Source organism: Lissotriton vulgaris, chromosome 10, assembly GCF_964263255.1.
Source record: "Lissotriton vulgaris chromosome 10, aLisVul1.2, whole genome shotgun sequence".
Classification (NCBI taxonomy): domain Eukaryota; kingdom Metazoa; phylum Chordata; class Amphibia; order Caudata; family Salamandridae; genus Lissotriton; species Lissotriton vulgaris.
The window spans coordinates 1,009,426,643-1,009,446,431 of NC_141698.1; positions in this window are offsets into that span (position 1 = coordinate 1,009,426,643).

Sequence of the window (19,789 nt, forward strand, 5' to 3'; positions counted from 1 at the left end):
TGAGACTTGCTTTTTATCATCTTCATTAGGACAACAGTTATTTCTATATTGAGACCAATGTGAGTTATCTCATTATTATAAAAATTATATATTTTTTAATTAGATTCCCTTATAGGTAACTATTCCGTTACCATAAGGTCTGGTTGGTACTAGCAGGAGGAGATATAGAGTGAAGTTCCCCTGCCTTCAAATCCACATTCTTATACAACGGTGGGTTGATAGGTGTTCTATGTTGTCTCTAACAATGTGAAAGGAACACTTGGAACCAAAGGGATGATCTATAATCCCTTTGGATAATGTGTTTGAAAGAGTTTTTAATAACCTCTCATTGGCATTGGCTCTAAGCTGTATGTGAGTTGTTACTTTGTGTAGACACAGTGGTGAGTGAGTATGTGTGTATTGCATGAAACATACGTCTGTTGTAATGAAGATAATGCAATTGGGTCTGTATATGGGTGATTTATTTAAATGTAAGCTCTGACATATTTTGAACTGCAATATTTCTGTTCTTGTTTAACCAAGTAATATCCATATAGATGTTAGGATCCTTGGACACATTTTTATAAGAAAGCCTGAAGACGGTGGTTTGGACCAATTACTACCACCGAAACGCGTTGCCTTTGGTCATTTTGTATTCATTTGTCATGTTGTTTCTTTATGATGCTCTTAAATGAGATGTTCATATATATTTGATATGTTTTTAATTGTGTATGAAATGTTGATTGATCATAATGTTGAATTGTGAAACAGTCATCCTCTTGATAAAGTAAATCATTTTTAATATTTTGTGCTATATTGTTTGATTGTTTACTTATTAGTTTAATATATCTTGCCAGATTTAAAATAGGGCTTTTTTATGTACTCAAATGGTGAATAAAACATGAATATACTGCTCTTTGGCATTCTTAACAGTTCATATATGAGTGAGATGTGATTGAGTTGTGAGTTCCATTGTATGCTATTGAGGAGTCCCAAAGTGAATTTTCTGTGACTTGGTGACACATCCCTGTGTGCCATGCCCACCAACACTGCCTGTTGCATAGGTAAGTCACCCCTCTGGCAGGCCTTACAACCCTAAAGGCAGAGTACACCATACCACAGGTGAGGGCATAGCTAAATGAGCAATATGCCCCTACAGTGTTGTGTCTGTGACATTCACAGACATTGAAAGTACAGTGAAGCCATTTTGAGTACAGGCACTGGGAGTTTGTCTGCACGGACTCCACAGCTCCATGATGGCTTTACTGGAGACTGAGAAGTTTGGTACCAAACTTCTCAGCACATCAAACCCACACGGATGCCAGTGTTGGAATTACTGTAAAATGCAATCAGAGGGCATCTTAGAGATCCCCCCTGAAAAGCTACCAGCCCTAGTGTGGTTCTTGACTGGTTACCAGCCATCTGCCACCTCCAGGTTTCTGGACCCCTGGGTAGAAAGCCATCGGCTCTCTGGGATAGAAAATGTATATGCAGTGCCAATATTATAAATGGAACTTTATGCTGGTTCTCCCATCAAAGTGAACTCCCTGTGACCCATGGATACCCAGTTCCTCAACTTAAGTCTTAATATACAACCTTACCCTTCCTCTAAACCCTAATTTGCCCTTCCTTCAACCAGCCTCAACCCCAATCCACCCTAAACCTTCATATACAACCCTAAATTAACCCAAATTAACCCTAAACCCTAACCTAGAAACCTAAATTTACAGTGAACCCTAGTTCGGGCTTAATTGCCTGATCTACAACCCTAAAAAAAAATCAGAATTAACCCAAAACCCTAAAGTCCCATCCAAACCTACTAGTCCCAGTCCTCTCTCAACCCACAACGCTCCACCACGCCAACCCTGCCTACTCCACTCCTATCCACCCCTTCCTTAGCTCTAAGCCATCCACTCACACCAACTTCCACTTGCTGCAGCACAACACTGCTGACCTTGGAGTCAGCTGTAAGTCCTAATGATTGTAAACAGGGACACCTAAGGTGACATGAGTGAATGTCTGGAATAGTGAGGCAAAAACTAAAAAAGCACCTGGGAAGGTGTGTGTAATCCACCGCTGACGCATTAAGTGCTGCACTAGTGATGAATTTGAGATGCTGGTAAAATGCATACGTTTAGGGCATTGTCAAAGCCCAGATTTTGTTTTACATTTCAACGATTCGTCTGGGGTATTAAGCGCTATATAAATGCAATCTCAATATATGTTACACTTAGCGCCTTTATTAAGTTAATGCATTTATAACAACACCTCAGTTTGTTTCATAAGTTAACTGAAGCAGAGATAGATTTGCCCAGGATGACACAGCACTTTCAAGCTATGACCTACGTCACATTGCAGTTCAGTTCGGAATTATGGCAAATTATATTTGTAAGTAACACTTAAGGCAATCACATCCTCAAACGGCAAAGAAGAGACAGACAGTTACTTTTAATGGGTTTAATGGGTTTTATTGTAATACATGTGCAGCATGAAACTAACCCCTTGCTCAACGGCAAAAAGGGATCTCGCAACAAAAGATTATCTGTTAGAAACAGGGTTCCAGGCAGATGGTTGGCTCGAGGGTGGGTGCTTGTTGAGATTGTACACTTTCATAAGGCGGCCATTCGCCTATCCTGTTTCTAAGTGCAGTATGTTTCTCCTGGCTTCCAGTGAGCTTTTGTATTTCTTAAATAAATTTATTTTATCTTAATTCCGCATCGGCCTGTCTTTAAACAATTGGCGACGAGGGTTCCGGACAGCGCGTGAAGATGAGGGCTCACTGAGAAACTTAATGCGTGAAAGATCCATAAGGTGTCTTATAAAGGAGAGACATGGTGAACTATCTGCCACAAGAGAAATAAACTGTTTCTTGAAAAGAAAAGGAAAAAAAAAGTAAGTGTGGAGGGAACGCGCGTAAGCTGAGAGGTTCCCGTTAGCTGCGTGAAGGATTTCAGTCAGAGGCACGCGTAAAGCATGAAGGGATACGACGTGAGCGTACAAGCTGATTTCCATTGGCTGAAGGCTTAAAACGTCACTCCCACAGTGTGCGTGCAACCATTTTGACGCAGTAAAGGAGATTCTAGTCAGGATCAATATAAACTGCGCATCTATGCTAAATAAAGGCTTTTCTCAAGGAATAAACGGCGAAATGTGTAATGAATAAATAAAGCGCATTTACAGAGCATTATATGCGAAATGGATAAATAAGGAAACAAGGAATATAAACAGGAAATTCAGTAAAACGAATGCAGGCATAAATGTGACAAACTTGTGAGGAACATCAGTACATACCAGGCATATTTGGTTGAAAGTAAGCGAGGTAGAGAAATAAGGAGTACTGTCTGACATCGAAATAGTGAAAATAAATCAACATAATACAATGGCACAAAGTAACAACATATGTGTACCACCTCTATTTCTTGAAGAGCCAGGGAAACCTACAATAAAGTGGAAGAGTTAGTTAAGAGCGTTTGAAAACTACATTATATCAATAGATGGCAAGGGTTATAACGCAGAAAGGAAGAAGTCACTTTTATTTGGTTTATTAGGAAAAGCAGGTCAGGAAATATTTGACAGCTTACCAGAATTTGAGTATCCACCAGGAGTCTTCATACCAATGAATGTATATCAGGAGGCTATAAAAAGACTCGAAAAACAATATGATGAGGAAAGCAATATATTGGTGGGAAGGCACAAGTTTGCGCTAAGAAAGCAGGAAGAAGGAGAGACCGTTGAAGAATACATAGCCTGCTTAACAGTTTTAGCTAGGGATTGTGAATTTGAGGATTTAACGGATACCTACATAAGAGATCAAGTAGTGTTTTATTGTTACTCTAAAAAAGTACAAGAAAGACTACTGGCATGTAGGAAACCCACATTGCAGGAAGTAGTGGACATTGCAAAAGGAATAGAAAGGTCTTTGATATCAACGAAAGAGTTGGCTTGTTCTAGTAGTAATTCAAATGTATTTTATTTACAGAAAAAAAGGAGAGGTGAACGCAAAGGTAATGAAAGAGGCTGGAATAACAACAAGCATTTGCAATGCAATAGGTCTCGCATTAGGAAAGTTTGAGCTATTGGTATTGTCAATGACACATTTTTTATTTATGTGTTGGTTTTGAAAATAGCGAAATGAATAGATTTGTCATTTACAATGCCAATAGTTTTAACTTTCGCAAATGTGATTTATAATGGCAATAGCTTAAACTTTTGTAAATAACTTTTGAGAAGATTATGTTCAGTGTATTTTATTGTGACGAAAATGCAAGAACAGAAGTGAAATATTAACATCTTTTTGTGACATTTGTAATAAAGCTTGAAACATTGAGAGAACATATTTGAACCAGTTGTTGTTGAATGGTTGCACAGATTGATGCTTTGGTGGTGCTGAGTGAGGTTGTGGTGGCGACGAGTGATGCTGTGGCGTTCAATGATGCTTTGGTGGTGCTGAGTGATGCTGTGGCGATGCAATAGATAGATAGAGTGAGTGTGATAGATAGATAGATAGAAAGTTAGAGAGAGGGCGATAGATAGAGTGAGGGCGATAGATAGAAAGAGGGAGGGCGATAGATAGAAAGAGTGAGGGCGATAGATAGAGTGAGGGCGATAGATAGATAGAGTGAGGGTGCTAGATAGATAGACAGACACAGATGGATAGACAGACAGATAGATAGATAGAGTGAGGGAGACAGATAGAGTGAGGGAGACAGATAGGGTGAGGGAGACAGATAGGGTGAGTGCGATAGATAGATAGATAGATAGATAGATAGATAGATAGATAGATAGATAGATAGATAGATAGATAGATAGATAGAGTGAGTGTGATTGATTTGAGTAGGTAAATTCCAACTTTGTCCATGGGAATAGGATCATGAAACGGAGGGTTGGTTGTTCCACAATGTACACTGTTTGCATAGGAATTGTTGGCCTGCTTCATTTAATTGGTATTTCAGGGACGTTGCTTGAACAAAGATGTCAAGGCTTTTATAAGTAGATGCATTTCACTTTCTGCATTTGTTTTGGAGCATTTCAGAGTGGTTATTTCAACTTGAAACACAGGTGTCGAAAACAATGTTCTGGGGTGAAAGGTTCGACGTGTCTCATGATTAAGCGGTAAGTGAGAGAGGGAAAGAAGCAGGCTGGATTAACAACTCATAGTCTAAGAACGGCTCAGTGCAAGATGTAATCCTTGGTAAAGGGCAAAAAGCAGTCAGACACAGTGAAGTTAGCCAATTGCTGATGAGGTCTGACCTGACCCACTGCAACATGTCCCGTACTATAATGGGCAGAAGAGACATCTAACTGAAACAACAACAGACCAGTGGATGAAGAGCGCTGGACGAAAGCACTAATAAGAAAGCATAGTCTGTATATATTTTAAGTTAAATGAAAAGGTCTTGGATAACTTCAGGCCTATAAAAAAAAATATTGCAGTAATTTTTTAAGAAAGGTCAGGTGCTGGGCAAAGATGTTCATATGCTGGGTGCATTGAGCCACACAAACACACTTAGGCCAGAGTACCACTGCAACTGAAGTAATTGTAATTTCATTTATATAGCGCTTACTACGCCTGACGAGGGGTCAAAGCGTTTTTCGGCAAGTAGAATGCTACTCCGGAACAAAAAGAGGATTAGTGGTGAATCAGTATAGGGAGATATGAATTTAATTTAAGCGGTGAAAATGTGAATCGGTTAGTTGGATTGAAAAGGACAGGGGAGGGATAGAAGATAGAAGGTCTTGAAAGTGTTCTTTTTTATCACAGCAGTAAATGGTGGCTTGAGATGAGTAATGGGGATGTGGGGGGGTGTACCATGTTAGGCTAAGTCACTGTATACTGTAAGAGAGCCTAGACACACCATCAGAGAGAAAAGTATTCAGAAATGAACTGAATTTGCTTTTACAGAGGAGTTTCCCTGCAAAACCTATATAAAAAATAATAAAAAGACATGCTCGAAAAGTCAGCCAATACCAACGCCATCTCTGCACTGCCCCCACCCTCACCCCCTGACAGCAGGACAAGACAGCCATCAGGAGCGAGATCAGAGAGGAGGGGTCATCATCCTTGCAGAGCTGAGTTTCTAAAAGAAAACAAAGGCCTCTAACCTGAAAGGAATGTCTGACAGCAGAGTGCGTGGCTTAATTCAGAACAGGGCCCCGGGGAGGGAGGAGGGCTGTTTCCCAAGCCTGATGAGATAACGGAATGACATCTTTCCTCGGTTATCAAAGTGTGTTTCGTTGAGTACTGGTACTGTGATAAGACACCTTGATGCCACACAGGACGTTTTAATACAGTACCGATAGTTCCTGTTAGACTTCTAGTCCTATAAAGAATAGCCACGTGAATCAAGCAAGACAAGGTCTGTTTGGGAAGGATGGGGGCAAAATACATCTATTTGTGGATGTAAGCCATGGCAGAGGGTGTCTTTGTCCTGCTACCGTGAATTAATGACTAAAAAAAAAAATAGTAAATATCAACAAGAGAGAGAGGGCATGAGTCGGCACTCCTATACCCAATCAATTATAAATTAACAACAAAGGAGTGACTATGAGAAAATAGTGCTATCAAACTTAGATAGTGAGGTGTGATGTTATTATGCTCTGTACTGCAAATGTGATAAATACTCACACACGTGCATGTACAAAGTGAATTCTCTCTATCTCCCTATGAATGCCCAACAGGTCTTCCTCTAAGGATGAAACCTAACGGGTATCGTGATCACCCAGTGTTAGAAGGGGGAAAAAACATTACTTTTTAGAAGGACCCTCACTCACCACTAGTTGGTGACATGCTTCATCATTGGGTCCCCGCTGGGGTGACCGAATGCCCCCCCCAGCGTGCTACAACGCCTGATTACAGCGGAGCAGGATGTGGGGAGTGTAACAGTGCCCAAATTAGGAGGTGACTATAAGTGAGTGTATAAGTGTATTAAAAAATGCAAAAGTTGTGCCTTTACAAAAATCTTTAATAATGGCCAACCTGCATTGGATAAAAACAAAGTGGACGGACTACACAGGGTTCTGAGTTAAGGAACCGGAGTCCTAGTAAGAATCAAAAATTGGTCAACATGTTTCTGCTGCTTATCTTGCAATTTGCTCAGCATACACAAAAGTCCTCCGGTGGTGTGCGCGCGCTAAGGCGTACCCTCCTGAGAGGCTCAAAATGTGAAAAATATATATATAGAATACCGGATAGTTTCCGTAGTTACCCACTACAATTTGTAGGGATACACCAAAAACCTGTAGGGAGAAGAGAGACAAACAAAAACACACATAAGGGAACTTAATGAATAAGTTCTTTGGTCAAATGCGTTAGTTATTATTGGTCTTTTACATTTCAGGATATGGCGAAATGCATACTTGACATCCGACCAACTGCAAGGTGCTTGCCCTGATTACGGGGTAATTTACACCTGTGTCAGCCTGACTTACCCGGCCTTCAAAGAGGACCGGCATCACGTAATTGCTCAGCTACTTAATGCATTGTAAGGTTTAGCAAGCAATGTACCAATCGATTCGTGATTGTCTATCGGTAAGTTTATGCAGTATTTAAAGATTTTCGTCATGCGTGTGCGGTTAGGATCAAAACCTGGAACAACCAGGAAACTCTCCTCTTAGTACGGGAGAAAAGAGATGCAATAGCAATAGTCGTAAATGCTAATAGACTCACTTCACAAGAGGCATGCTCACACCCCTTCGGTTAAGACAGCGCGGGACTCCTTCGCGCGGTGTCTATCTGTTGGCAGAGGAAAGCAAAAGTAGTAAGCAAGCAAAAGGTGGCCAAGAACCCGTGCTCAAGAAGGAAGAAAATGAGCAGGGAAGACTTACTTCGGCACCCACGGCTCCCCGCTGTATACCTGCTCTCTCGGCTGCTGTCTTCCGGGAATACCGGAGTGAGGGAGGGATCGGTTTATGTATTGTGGTAGCGTGATTGGCCAGACTTGCTCACATGGGCGGGGTGACGTCACATGGTCTCCGCCGCCCCCACTGCCTTAAAGATTTGTAGACGAGAAATACTGTTTATGTATTGTGGTAGCGTAATTGGCCAGACTTGCTCACATGGGCGGGGTGACGTCACATGGTCTCCGCCGCGCCCACTGCCTTAAAGCTGTATACACGAGAAAGATGATTGCAACGTGAGGGTTCGAATCCCGATGCGATCTCAAACCGAGAAAGGTTAATCAAAGGGATTTATATCAGAATACGTGTAATAACCCCGCTGAAGGAGTAAATAACATTTAATCTAATTTTAACCCGGTCTGGATGCGGTCTTTACAAATACAGGGCCACCTGCAATTGCTCACGCATATGACGTGAGACATGCATATGAATAGGATGTGGACCATCATTTCAGTCGGAAAGAGGGGGGCAGATGTAACTGGCCCATAGTCCGATGGTGATAAACCTGATATGACAACAAGTTATAAAATCAGTTTTGGGACAGGCAATCCAAAAGTTGTATATATATATATACAGAAAATACAAGAAAGTGGTGCTCATAAGAAAATGAGTATATAACCCGGGTGGATACTCAAGTGTAGAGTGAATAGCATCAAGTCTTATAGTGGCTGAAGAAATGCTATGTATCTGTACTCGGGGAGGTTGAGGGCTAGATGGGCATAGCATCAAGTCAATAGGTGGCAGAAAGAATGCTATGAAACTGGATATATCTATCTTCTTAACACACTGCCCCATGGTATATCATCATTGAGACCAGTTTTGTTAGTGCCAAGACGGTACACCCAGCGTTGTTCCTTCTCGAACAGTGAGGACTCTGAACAGCTTTCCAGGTGCTCTAATACTGTCCACTCCAGATCATTAGGTGTGTGATTTAGTTGTAAGAAGTGGGATGTCAATTTTGTTGTTGCTTTCTTACAACGTATATTACTACGATGTACGCATATCCTAATTTTGATGCATCTAGATGTCATACCCACGTACTGTAGACTACATCTGCAAGTTATCAGGTACACAACATTGGAGGTATTACAATTTGTGTAGCTGTGTTGTTCCCATCGTGTGCCGTCTGTCAGGTCCAGAAATTTTGTGTGTGAAGTGAGATGGCAAATGTTGCAATTCCCACATGGGTGGTGTCCTGTGACTGGTGGTAAACCCCAAGCATTAAGAAAGCTCGGTGCTAGATTGTTGGTTTTCTCTTCCCTTGGTCGCGTATGGACCAAGGAGTCTTTAAGACTTCTAGCCCTTTTGTATGAAAAGAGAGGCTTCTGCCAGTGCGTCTTGTTGCTGGTGATAATTCTCCAATTTTTGGAGATACATTTGCTCACTGCATTTGATAGTGAGTTAAAAGTTGTCACACACGTTAAGGGGATCTCACCACTTTCTGTTGGGCAATTGTCTTCCAACAAAACATCCCTTTGTTGATTTCTAGCCCTCTTTTGGCTCTTGTTTATTATCCCCTTGGGGTACCCTCTATTTTCCAGTTTGATGGTCAATGCATTTGCTTGCTGTTTGAAGTCGGAAAGGTTGCTGCAATTTCGTCGTATCCTGAGATACTGCCCATACGGGAGATTCTCCCGTAGGGCCCGGGGGTGGTAACTGGTGAAATGTAGTAAATTGTTCTTTGCAGTTGGCTTCTAAAAAGTCATGGTCTTTAGCCGGTTGCCTTCCCTCCTGATGCTGACATCCAGAAAAGTTAGTTTCTCACGAGAGTGTTCATGGGTGAATCTCAGATGGTCATCGCAAGTATTGACCCAAGTGAAAAAGTCAAATAGTGTGGACTCATCACCTTGCCAAATCATAAACACGTCGTCTAAATAGCGTCGCCATACTGCGATGTTGTTGCCGTATGGGTTCGTGGGGCTTAGGATGTGTTTGGACTCAAAATCAAACACATAGAGACCCGCCACCTACGGGGCAAATGTACTGCCCATCGAGGTCCCTGTTGCTTGCAGATAGATCTTCCCATCGTGTTCAAAAAAATTGTGTTTCAAGGCAAGGGTGGCGCAGTCAACTACGAAGGCACGGGTAGTGTTAAAATTCCAAGCTACTCGGTCCAATGCTTCCTTCACCACCTTAATGGTCTCATCCTGCGGAATGCAGGTATACAAGCTCTCGATGTCCATCGAGACAAGGAAATAAGGGTCGTTAGGTAAGGTGATCGTGCTGAGCAAGAAGAGGAAACTCTTCGTGTCCTTGAGATAGGTACTGGTGGATTGGACAATAGGTCTTAGAAAAAAATCACAATATTTTGAGAGGGTCTCAAGGAGTGAGCCCAATCCGGAGACGATCGGTCTCCCGGGGGGAGGTAACACATTCTTATGTGTTTTAGGTAGTACGTAGAAGTACGGAACTCGTCCCTCCGAAGTTGTCAAAAAGTCTGCCTCCTTTGTGATCTAGCCATCTCTTTCTGCCGTTGACACAAGTTCACAGATTTCGTCTCTTAGGTCATCTGTTGGGTCCACTTCTAGAGGGATGTAATTGACGACATTGCTCAATAGTCGTCGACACTCAATATCATAATCTCTTTTATTGAGAATCACGATGCCTCCCCCTTTATCCGCACTCTTTATGATATTGTCCTTGTTCTTTTTTAAGGATTGGATGGCCTTAAATTCATCTGCGGTTAAGTTCTTGAAAGGGGTGGGTTCTTGCAACTGTTCCACTTCCTTGAACACAGCCTGTTCAAAGGCCAGAATTTCTGGTGTGACTGTGTGTGGGGGAGGTGTGAAAGTCGATTTCAGTTTGAAATCAGTGTCGCTTTCAATCGCTTCTGCTTGATCTTTCTCTGTAGATTCAAAGAAGTTCTTCAATAGAAGTTTCCTGAAAAATTGGCTCAACTCACAATGGAGTTTGAAGCGATCAAGCCGGGGGGGTAGGAATAAAACCTAATCCTTTTTCCAACATCTGTTTCTGTTTGCGAAAGGCTGTGGGAGGATAAATTAACAACTAGGGTTTCGCGTTGCTGGGACCTGGTCTCTGGTCCCCTGTTGTCGTGTTGATGAAATCCCCTGTGCCCTCTGGCATGACCCAGTGTACTTGGTTGGTTCCTTTCTGCCTCCCCCGGTTGCCCCGCCTGCCTCTGTCCTGAAAAGGATGCGGGTATCCTTGGGGGTTGAAATGTGGGTATGGCATAAAGTGTGGGTTCCAGCCCATCATAGGAGGGAATGGTGCCTGAAAAAGGTTGGGATGATATGGACCCATCGCTTGTTGGGGGAATGGTGCTTTCCAGCCTAGAGGGTGAAACTCATTTGGAAATTGTTGTTGACCCCGCCCTCTCCCTTTGCCTCTGCCCCTTCCTCTAGACCTTCTCCCGGTGCTCTCAGTGCTAGAACCACTGGTGTTGGAATCTGCTGAAGTGTCGGAATTATATCCTGCACTCGTAGAAGGGGTGAAATCAGGAGTGGAGTAGGGATAGACTTTGGCGTAAGACCATCTCTTTAGGTCTTTCTGTAGCTTCTGTGATTTGGATTGGGCCAGATTCTCTTTGAACTCGTTCTGCTCTTTGTTGAGCTCATCGAGTCTCTTCTTGTACCCCGTGATGGTGGTTTTAAAATGGGCTTCTGTGGTCTGTATTTCCACCATAAGGGCTTCAGTAAGGCGTAGTGCAGTTTTAATAATTAGGATGCCCCAGTCCCGCGTGCAGTGCCACGCAATCTGCGCCCACTCCTTGCGAAAAACTGCATCCTCAAGAAATATTCTAGGAGCATTCGTTACTAGCAACCCCTTCGGTGCTGCGTTGTTATTCAAGTATTCCTTGATCATGGTTCCATGTAGTGGGGGCGTGGCTTGGGCGCCGATGGCGATGGTCGCCTGAGAGCTCGGCTCCGGGACTGAGCCCGGATTTATCCTGTAAATCGGAGGCTGCGGGGCACCCCGGACCCTGCATTCGGCTGAGCGGACCGACGGAGACCTGCCGGGGCCCTTGGTGGGGCTCGGACGAGGGTTGCTCCGGAGTGCAACCGAAGTTTGCGGAGTCGCGGAGTGCGACCCAACATGGCGCCCGGACTTCTTTGTCCCCCTGGCCGGACCCACTGACTTGGAGGAGCGTCGCGAGCGGCGACTTGCGCCCGACTTCGCCATCCCCGACTGCTTTGTGCACTGGTTGTCTATTGGATCGGATTTCTCACAACGAGTTTACACTCGGTTGGGTGGCCGGGCGGATGCCCACGTTATAGGAGACCCTGGGAGACCCCGGGAGCGGACGCCCTGTGATCCGGGCGGTGGCCCGTCTCGCGACTCCGCACTTAGCTACGTCTTCCCGGCCAGCCCACTTCCATGGGAGGCGCGACACCTTGGCGCTACACTTCGTCCAGTGGAGTTGGAGACCCTCACCCTGGATCTCTAGCGGGTGAGCGGGCCTGCCTGGCACGGCGACGGTTGTCTCCACCCCCTCATCGGTGCCCTCGGACGCCGTGGCGGTGGCGTGAGTTGAAGCGGAGAAGTCTTCACAGGCCCTGGAGACGGAGGTCTCCTGTACTCAATCTGAGGACCAGTAGCCGGGAGGGTCGTGGTCGACACCTGCGCCCGGAGACGCCTACTCCGGGACCTTCACGGAGTGCCCCCGGCGACATGGGGAAACCTAGAGGAGCCAAGGGGCCCACCCCGACCGCCTCGGACTCGGAAGCCCAGGACAAAGAGGAGCTTGGGGACCCAAAGAGTTCTGATGGCGCGTCGATGCAACGGCAGTTCGACTGCGTCCTAGAGGCGATAACGACCACGAGATCGGCCCTCCAACAAGACATTGCCCAGGTGGCGACGAGCCTAGGTCTCCTCAGAGCGGACCATGGCAAACTTTCGGACCGGGTCAAAGAAGTGGAGAGCTCGGTGAAAACCTTGGAGCCGGCGCAGCGAACCTTGGCTGCGACGATGAAGGATGCCCTGTCCCGAATTGCGTCCCTGGAGCAGAGGGCGGAGGATGCGGAAGGCCGCAACAGGCGGAACAACATTCGTGTCGTGGGCCTCCCGGAAAAAATCGAAGATGGCGACATGGTGACATACTTGGAGGCCTGGCTCCGTGACACGGTGGCCCCGGAGGGGCTATCCTCCTTCTACACTCTGGAGCGTGCCCACAGAGTCCCGGCGCGGCCGCCGCAACAGGGAAGCCCCCCGAGGCCAGTGGTGGCGCGATTATTGCACTTTAGGGACAGGGATCTAATCCTCAACGCCGCCAGGCGTAATGGTCCATTTAAAGTAGCGAACAGTCAGGTGAACATCTTTCCGGATTACACCTACGAGACTCAACGCAAGCGTTTCTCCTTCCTGGCGGTCAAGCGCGAGCTCAGGAGCGAGGGCATCCAGTACTCGCTTCTCTACCCTGCAAGGCTCCGCATCATAGTCGACGACAAAACTCAGTTCTTTGACACCCCGGAGGATGTCTGTGCCTGGCTCGAGCTCCATAGAGCAGGGAAGGATGGTTTCGGCTCCTCGTCCCAACAGGCAGATGAGCCGGAACAGAGGCGGCGATCCAGGAGGATCAGGAATCGCCGCGGCCGCACGGGAGGGCCCTCCACTGCAGAGACGTCGTCGGAGCGGAGGGGAGTGCTGGAAGTGTTGTCGGAGTTGTCGGGTGCACGGGACGAAGCCATTGAGGAGGAGGAAAACCTGGGTGAAGAGGTGGCACCATCGGACTCGGAGGACTCAGTGACTGATAGTGCCCATACACCGGTGATCACACCGAAATCGGTGGAGGACCTTTTGGACGGACAAGGGTAACGGGGTGTGCTGCCTTATTTTGGGTGGGGGCCCGGCAGGGGGGAGGCGGTTGCCGTCCATAAGCTGCTGACAACGAGGGGGGGGGGGGTGCCCCTGGTTCTGCCCCGGGAGAGGTTGTCGACACTGTTTAGGGCTTGCAATGGTCCTGGTGGCCTAAGCGTCGAGGGCCCACTGCCTCCGCCCGGCCCGCACCTGGCCCTTAAGGCCTTCCCACGGTGGCGACCGTGGGATTAGTTGGGGTTACTGGGTTGATGGAAGGCGAGGTTTGGATGGGATCTAGATGGTTTAGTTTGGGTCCTGTTCTGGGGTGGGTGGGTGAGGGTTTGGTTCGTTCTTGGGTGGTTTGGTTTTGGTTGGGGGAAATGGCCGCCATCAGTGCTGGGTGGAATGATGTCCTTTTTTTGTGGGGACCCGAATGGGGAGATTGTGCGAGAACGTTATGGGACAATGGCTGATGTTGCTAATTTGAAATGTGTCACTTGGAACGTAAGGGGGCTTCATACTATGTCCAGGCGCCACAAGGTCCACGCTTATTTAGTGCGTAGGGGAGTGCAAATGGCGCTGCTGCAGGAAACTCATCTGAACAAGGCGGAAGGGGCGGCGCTACAGCGTAGATGGCGGGGGCAGGTCTTTTCTACCTCGTACTCCGCTTATGCCAGAGGGGCGCTACTATGGATCAGGGCGGGGGTCCCCTTCCAGGTCACGAGAACAGTGGTAGATCCGGAGGGGCGATACGTGGCTATCTCGGGAACACTGGGAGGGAGGGATTTGAACGTTTGCTGTGTGTATGCTCCTAACATGGACCAGACTGCCTTCCTTTCCAGGTTATCGGGCTCGTTGGCCCACTTCTTCTCCGGGCCCCTTCTGCTTGGCGGAGACTTCAATTCCGTAGTGGACGTAGACATTGATCGCTCGCATCCACCGCTTCCCGATTCTCCGGTTCGTCGCACAGCTAAGGGTCGTCAGGATTGGCAGACTCGCTGGGGTTTGACGGACATCTGGAGAGCGCATCACCCCGCAGCTCGGGATTATTCATATTTCTCGAGCCTTCATGAGTTACATGTCAGACTAGATGGCTTTCTAGGGTCGCCCGAATTGGTCTCGGCGGCGGTCCGATCCGAGTACTTATCCAGGACCATATCGGACCATAACCCCCTCCTGCTGGACCTTCGCTGGTTCCCCGGGAGGCCGGCGGTGCCCACCTGGAAGCTGCAACCCGAGACCCTTGAGGACGGTGTTTTCAGGGCGGACCTGGGGGACAAGGTGGTGGAATTTTTTGCGTCCAACGGCGGCACCGCGAGTACCAGAGCGTTAGAGTGGGATGCTTTTAAGGTAGTGGTGAGGGGTTACTGTATCTCTAAGAAGGTGGGCATGAGGCGTGTTATCCTAGCTGACTTAGATGCAGCGGATCGGAAACTCCGTGAGCTCGAACTTCGGCGCCCCGGGCACCCGGAATTGCAAGTACCAACGGCGGAGGCGAGGGAAAAGGTGGCGGCAGAGGTCGAACGGCTCCGCTGTTTTGACTATAAGGCCTACACGGTCCGATCCATCGCAGAGGGGGACAGATCGAGCGCGTTGTTAGCGTGGTTGGCGAACCCTACGCGCCAATCCCAACCGACGACAAGTCTGCGACAGGCAGACGGCACCGAGGTGCACACCCAACCGGAGATTCTTAGCTGCTTCCGGCATTATTATGAATGCTTATACCGCAGTCGTTCCGCACGCGACCCTGACCGACTTGAGGATTATTTACGTCCACTGGAGCTCCGCACGGTGGAGCAGGAAGTGGCGAAAGCCCTGGGATCCGACATTGAGCTGGGGGAGATCCGTGGGGCCATCAAACGGATGGCGAGAAACAAGACCCCGGGCCTAGATGGCCTGCCGGTGGAGTTTTATGCAGCTTACGCTGACCTCCTGGCCCCTCGACTATTGGTGGTCTACAGGGAGGCGAAGAGGCTGGGGCGACTCCCGAGCTCGATGTGTGAGGCGTTGGTGGTTCCTCTCCTTAAGCCAGGCCGCGACTCGTCCGACCCGGGGTCTTACCGTCCCCTATCGATGCTGACGGTGGACTATAAAATACTGAGTAGCATCTTGGCCTCGAGGCTGCTGGGACACATGAGTTCCCTGGTGCATGTGGACCAAGCTGGTTTCATCCCACGACGGAACACGACTATGAATATCCGCAGGTTGTTCCGTTTGCTAGGGGAACCATTCGTGGATGCCCCGTCCCCGGTCGTCCTGTCGGTGGACTTGGAGAAGGCTTTTGATAGCCTGGAGTGGGACTACCTCTGCACGGTACTGCGGAGATTCGGCCTGGGGGAGGGCTTTGTCAGATGGACCACGGTTCTATATGCCTCCGCGTCGGCCAGGGTCCGGGCGGGACCGCTGATCTCCTCGCAGTATCCAGTAGAACGAGGCACGCGGCAGGGGTGTTCACTGTCCCCACTCCTCTTTGCGCTGGCGGTGGAGCCACTCGCGCTGCACCTTCGATCGGGAGCCCATTATACGGGCTTGTGGACGCCTGCGGGCCCGCATTATGTTTCACTGTATGCGGACGACCTGTTGCTCTTCCTGGAGGACCCGATTGACGCTTTACGTGGAGCGGCGGGGGCGCTTACAGAGTTCGGGGAGATCTCGGGTCTCCGTGTGAATTGGCCCAAGACCTGTCTTTTTCCGGTACGCAGGGGCACTCTTGCCCCTGCCCTAAGTAGGGAGATTAGGTGGGAACCCGACTGCTTTAAGTACCTCCGGGTATTTGTTTATCACGACCAACCTGACCTCCTAGATGGGAACATTGCCCGCAGCATTCGGGCACTCCGAGGCTGCATGGCCTTTTGGGCCACGCTGCCGCTATCGGTGGCGGGACGGATCGCCCTGCTTAAAATGGTGGCGCTTCCCCGGCTATTGTACTATTTCCGGACTCTACCGATCTGGGTCCCACCGGCCACGTTTCGACTGTTACGCTCCATGGTGGTCCGATTCCTCTGGGGATCGGGCCGCCGGCGGGTGGCCCTCAAGACCCTGATGAGACCGAAAGACGAGGGGGGGCTCGCGGTGCCGGATTTTGAAAAGTATTATCTGGCGGCGCAGCTCCAGACCTTCACCCAGGAGGTCGCCAGGGAATTCCGGGGCCCGGAGGATGGGAGGGGAACGGGCATGGCCAGGCATGTTCTATCCTTTATAGCGCTGCGACAGCGATTGGCCCTTCGGGACTTGTCGATGGAGGAGCGGACTATCCGCCTGTGTTGGAACCGGGCCCACGCCCGGGGCCAACTGAGGATCCCGTACGCGCCTGAAATACCGTTGGGAATGTTGACGGCCCTCCCCCACGGAGGGGATTGGTCACGCTTGGCGGCCTGGGAGGATGCCGGTTTACAGCTGGTTGGGGATCTGTACGAGGACGGAGCGCTCTTGTCCTTTCAAGCTCTTATTGACCGCTTCGAGATCCCCCGTGGTGACTTTCTGCTACACTCGGCCATCATGAGAGCGATCCAGGCGCACTGGAAAAACGGGCACGGTGAAGGCGGTCACTTGCCTCTATGGCAGGTTGATTAACGAAGGGTTAGCTCCTCTCACCACTCTCAGAAACCGTTGGGAGGAGGACATTGGTAGGGAGATCCCGGAGACGACTTGGTCCCAGCTGGTGAGACGAGCCTGGAAGGGCACACGCAACGCCCGTTTTCAGTTGGTACACTATTACGTTCTCCATAGAGCGTACCTGACCCCGGTGAAGATCAGGCGATATTTTGCCACGAATTCGGCGGCATGCCCTAGATGTCCGGCTCCGGAAGCGGACCTCCTACATATGTTATGGGCCTTTCCAGGTCTGTCATCTTACTGGAGGGACGTAGAGACGACCCTGGAGGAGGTGACGGGGAGAGCCTTATCATTCGATGCGGCGGTGGGGCTCCTGCACTGGTTCCCCCATACCCCCAGAAATAAAGTTTCTAGTAAATTTATCGACCTGGGGCTCCTCCTAGCTAAGCGAGAGGTGACCAGGAACTGGAAGGCACGGGTTGGTCCAACGGGCAGCAGATGGCACAGTGAGCTTTTGAAGTGGGCGGCGGGGGAGAGCGCGCTGAGATATCAACTAGCTTGGAGGCAGCGTAATGAGAAGGCGCAGGAGGCCGCGTTGGAATGGGAAATGTTGGTTCAGGCCCTCAGGGATTATTGTGCCCCCAGCGACTCTGAAAGTGAAGAAGCGACTCGCCCCGAGTCCCGGTAAACGTTTGTACTGATGGTCCTATTGCTTTCCCCGTGGGTCCCAAGGCAGAACCTGTATAGGTGGCTCCCTGGCGCTGGTGGTGGGGTGGGGTGGGGTTTCTTTGTTTAGTAGTTCTTTGTGGGTGGGGGTTTTCTTTTCTTTTCTTTTGGGTTTATAGGCTTGTTTAGAAAAGCAGATGACGGACAGTGTATCATCCGGACCAGCTCAAGCATCCTACTGATCCCCCTCTGTATTTCGCCGCCCGACCCCAGGGTTGTGGGCCGGATGGCTGTGTTCGGGATTGAAGGTGGGCGGCCAGTGGGTCTTATACTGTTGATACTGTTTATGATACATAGCTGGTCGATACTGTAACGATTTACTAATTCCTGCAATAAAAATATATTAAAAAAAAAAAAAAAATCATGGTTCCATGTAGTATGGCCCTAATCCTGTTCCGCTTAAGTTCACCTAGCTTTTCCCAGTCCCCAGTCTGCGAGATGGCGTGCGCCAGTAGCGGGTCAGAAAAGAGGGAATCATCCCCTAGTATTGCATCTGCTTCTTCCCTAGTGAAGGAAAGACCCTGATCCTCCATGTTATGACGAAAAATCTATACCACTGCTGCAAAATGATTTTGCAAAGAAAGCTAATTAATACTCTCACAGCTGCACGCTGCTCAATAACAGTAAATATCAACAAGAGAGAGAGGGCATGAGTCGGCACTCCTATACCCCAATCAATTATAAATTAACAACAAAGGAGTGACTATGAGAAAAAAGTGCTATCAAACTTAGATAGTGAGGTGTGATGTTATTGCGCTCTGTACTGCAAATGTGATCAATACTCACACACGTGCATGTACAAAGTGAATTCTCTCTATCTCCCAATGAATGCCCAACAGGTCTTCCTCGAAGGATGAAACCTAACGGGTATCGTGATCACCCAGTGTTAGAAGGGGGAAAAAACCTTACTTTTTAGAAGGACCCTCACTCACCACTAGTTGGTGACATGCTTCATCATTGGGTCCCCGCTGGGGTGACCGAATGCCCCCCCAGCGTGCTACAACGCCTGATTACAGTGGAGCAGGATGTGGTGAGTGTAACAGTGCCCAAATTAGGAGGTGACTATAAGTGAGTGTATAAGTGTATTAAAAAATGCAAAAGTTGTGCCTTTACAAAAATCTTTAATAATGGCCAACCTGCATTGGATAAAAACAAAGTGGACGGACTACACAGGGTTCTGAGTTAAGGAGCCGGAGTCCTAGTAAGAATCAAAAATTTGTCAACATGTTTCTGCTGCTTATCCTGCAAATTGCTCAGCATTCGTCAGGACCTACACAAAAGTCCTCCGGTGGTGTGCGCGCGCTAAGGCGTACCCTCCCGAGAGGCTCAAAATGTGAAAAATATATATATAGAATACCGGATAGTTTCCGTAGTTACCCACTACAATTTGTAGGGATACACCAAAAACCTGCAGGGAGAAGAGAGACAAACAAAAACACACATAATGGAACTTAATGAATAAAAAATTAGCCCGGGGAAGGAGTTGGCATTCCTTTATGAAACAGCAATGGCACAGTCGAAATTGGAGCTCCAGTGCCCTGAGAGAAGTCGCCAGGCCCGGAGCAGGGCTCGTCCTCAGGGAGTCCAGGAAAGTTTTGGGCCCGGTCCTGTAAAAATACCTGGTCTCTGTCAAACGTCTGTCATTAAGGGCCCTGGAGTCCGGGTAATTGGTGAAGTAAATTGAGCCCTGAGAAGAAGTATTCGGCCTGAAAGGAAGTTATCTGAAAGCCAAGCGCATGCAAGGAGTGGGTCAGAAGCATATTTACTCGGAATGCCCCTAATGGCACCTAGAAGGGAGGCCAGCTGCCACAGACGCAGCAACCCTCGAGATGGCCGCGCGAGACACGATGACAGAGTGACTCCAAAATGTTCTTAGACA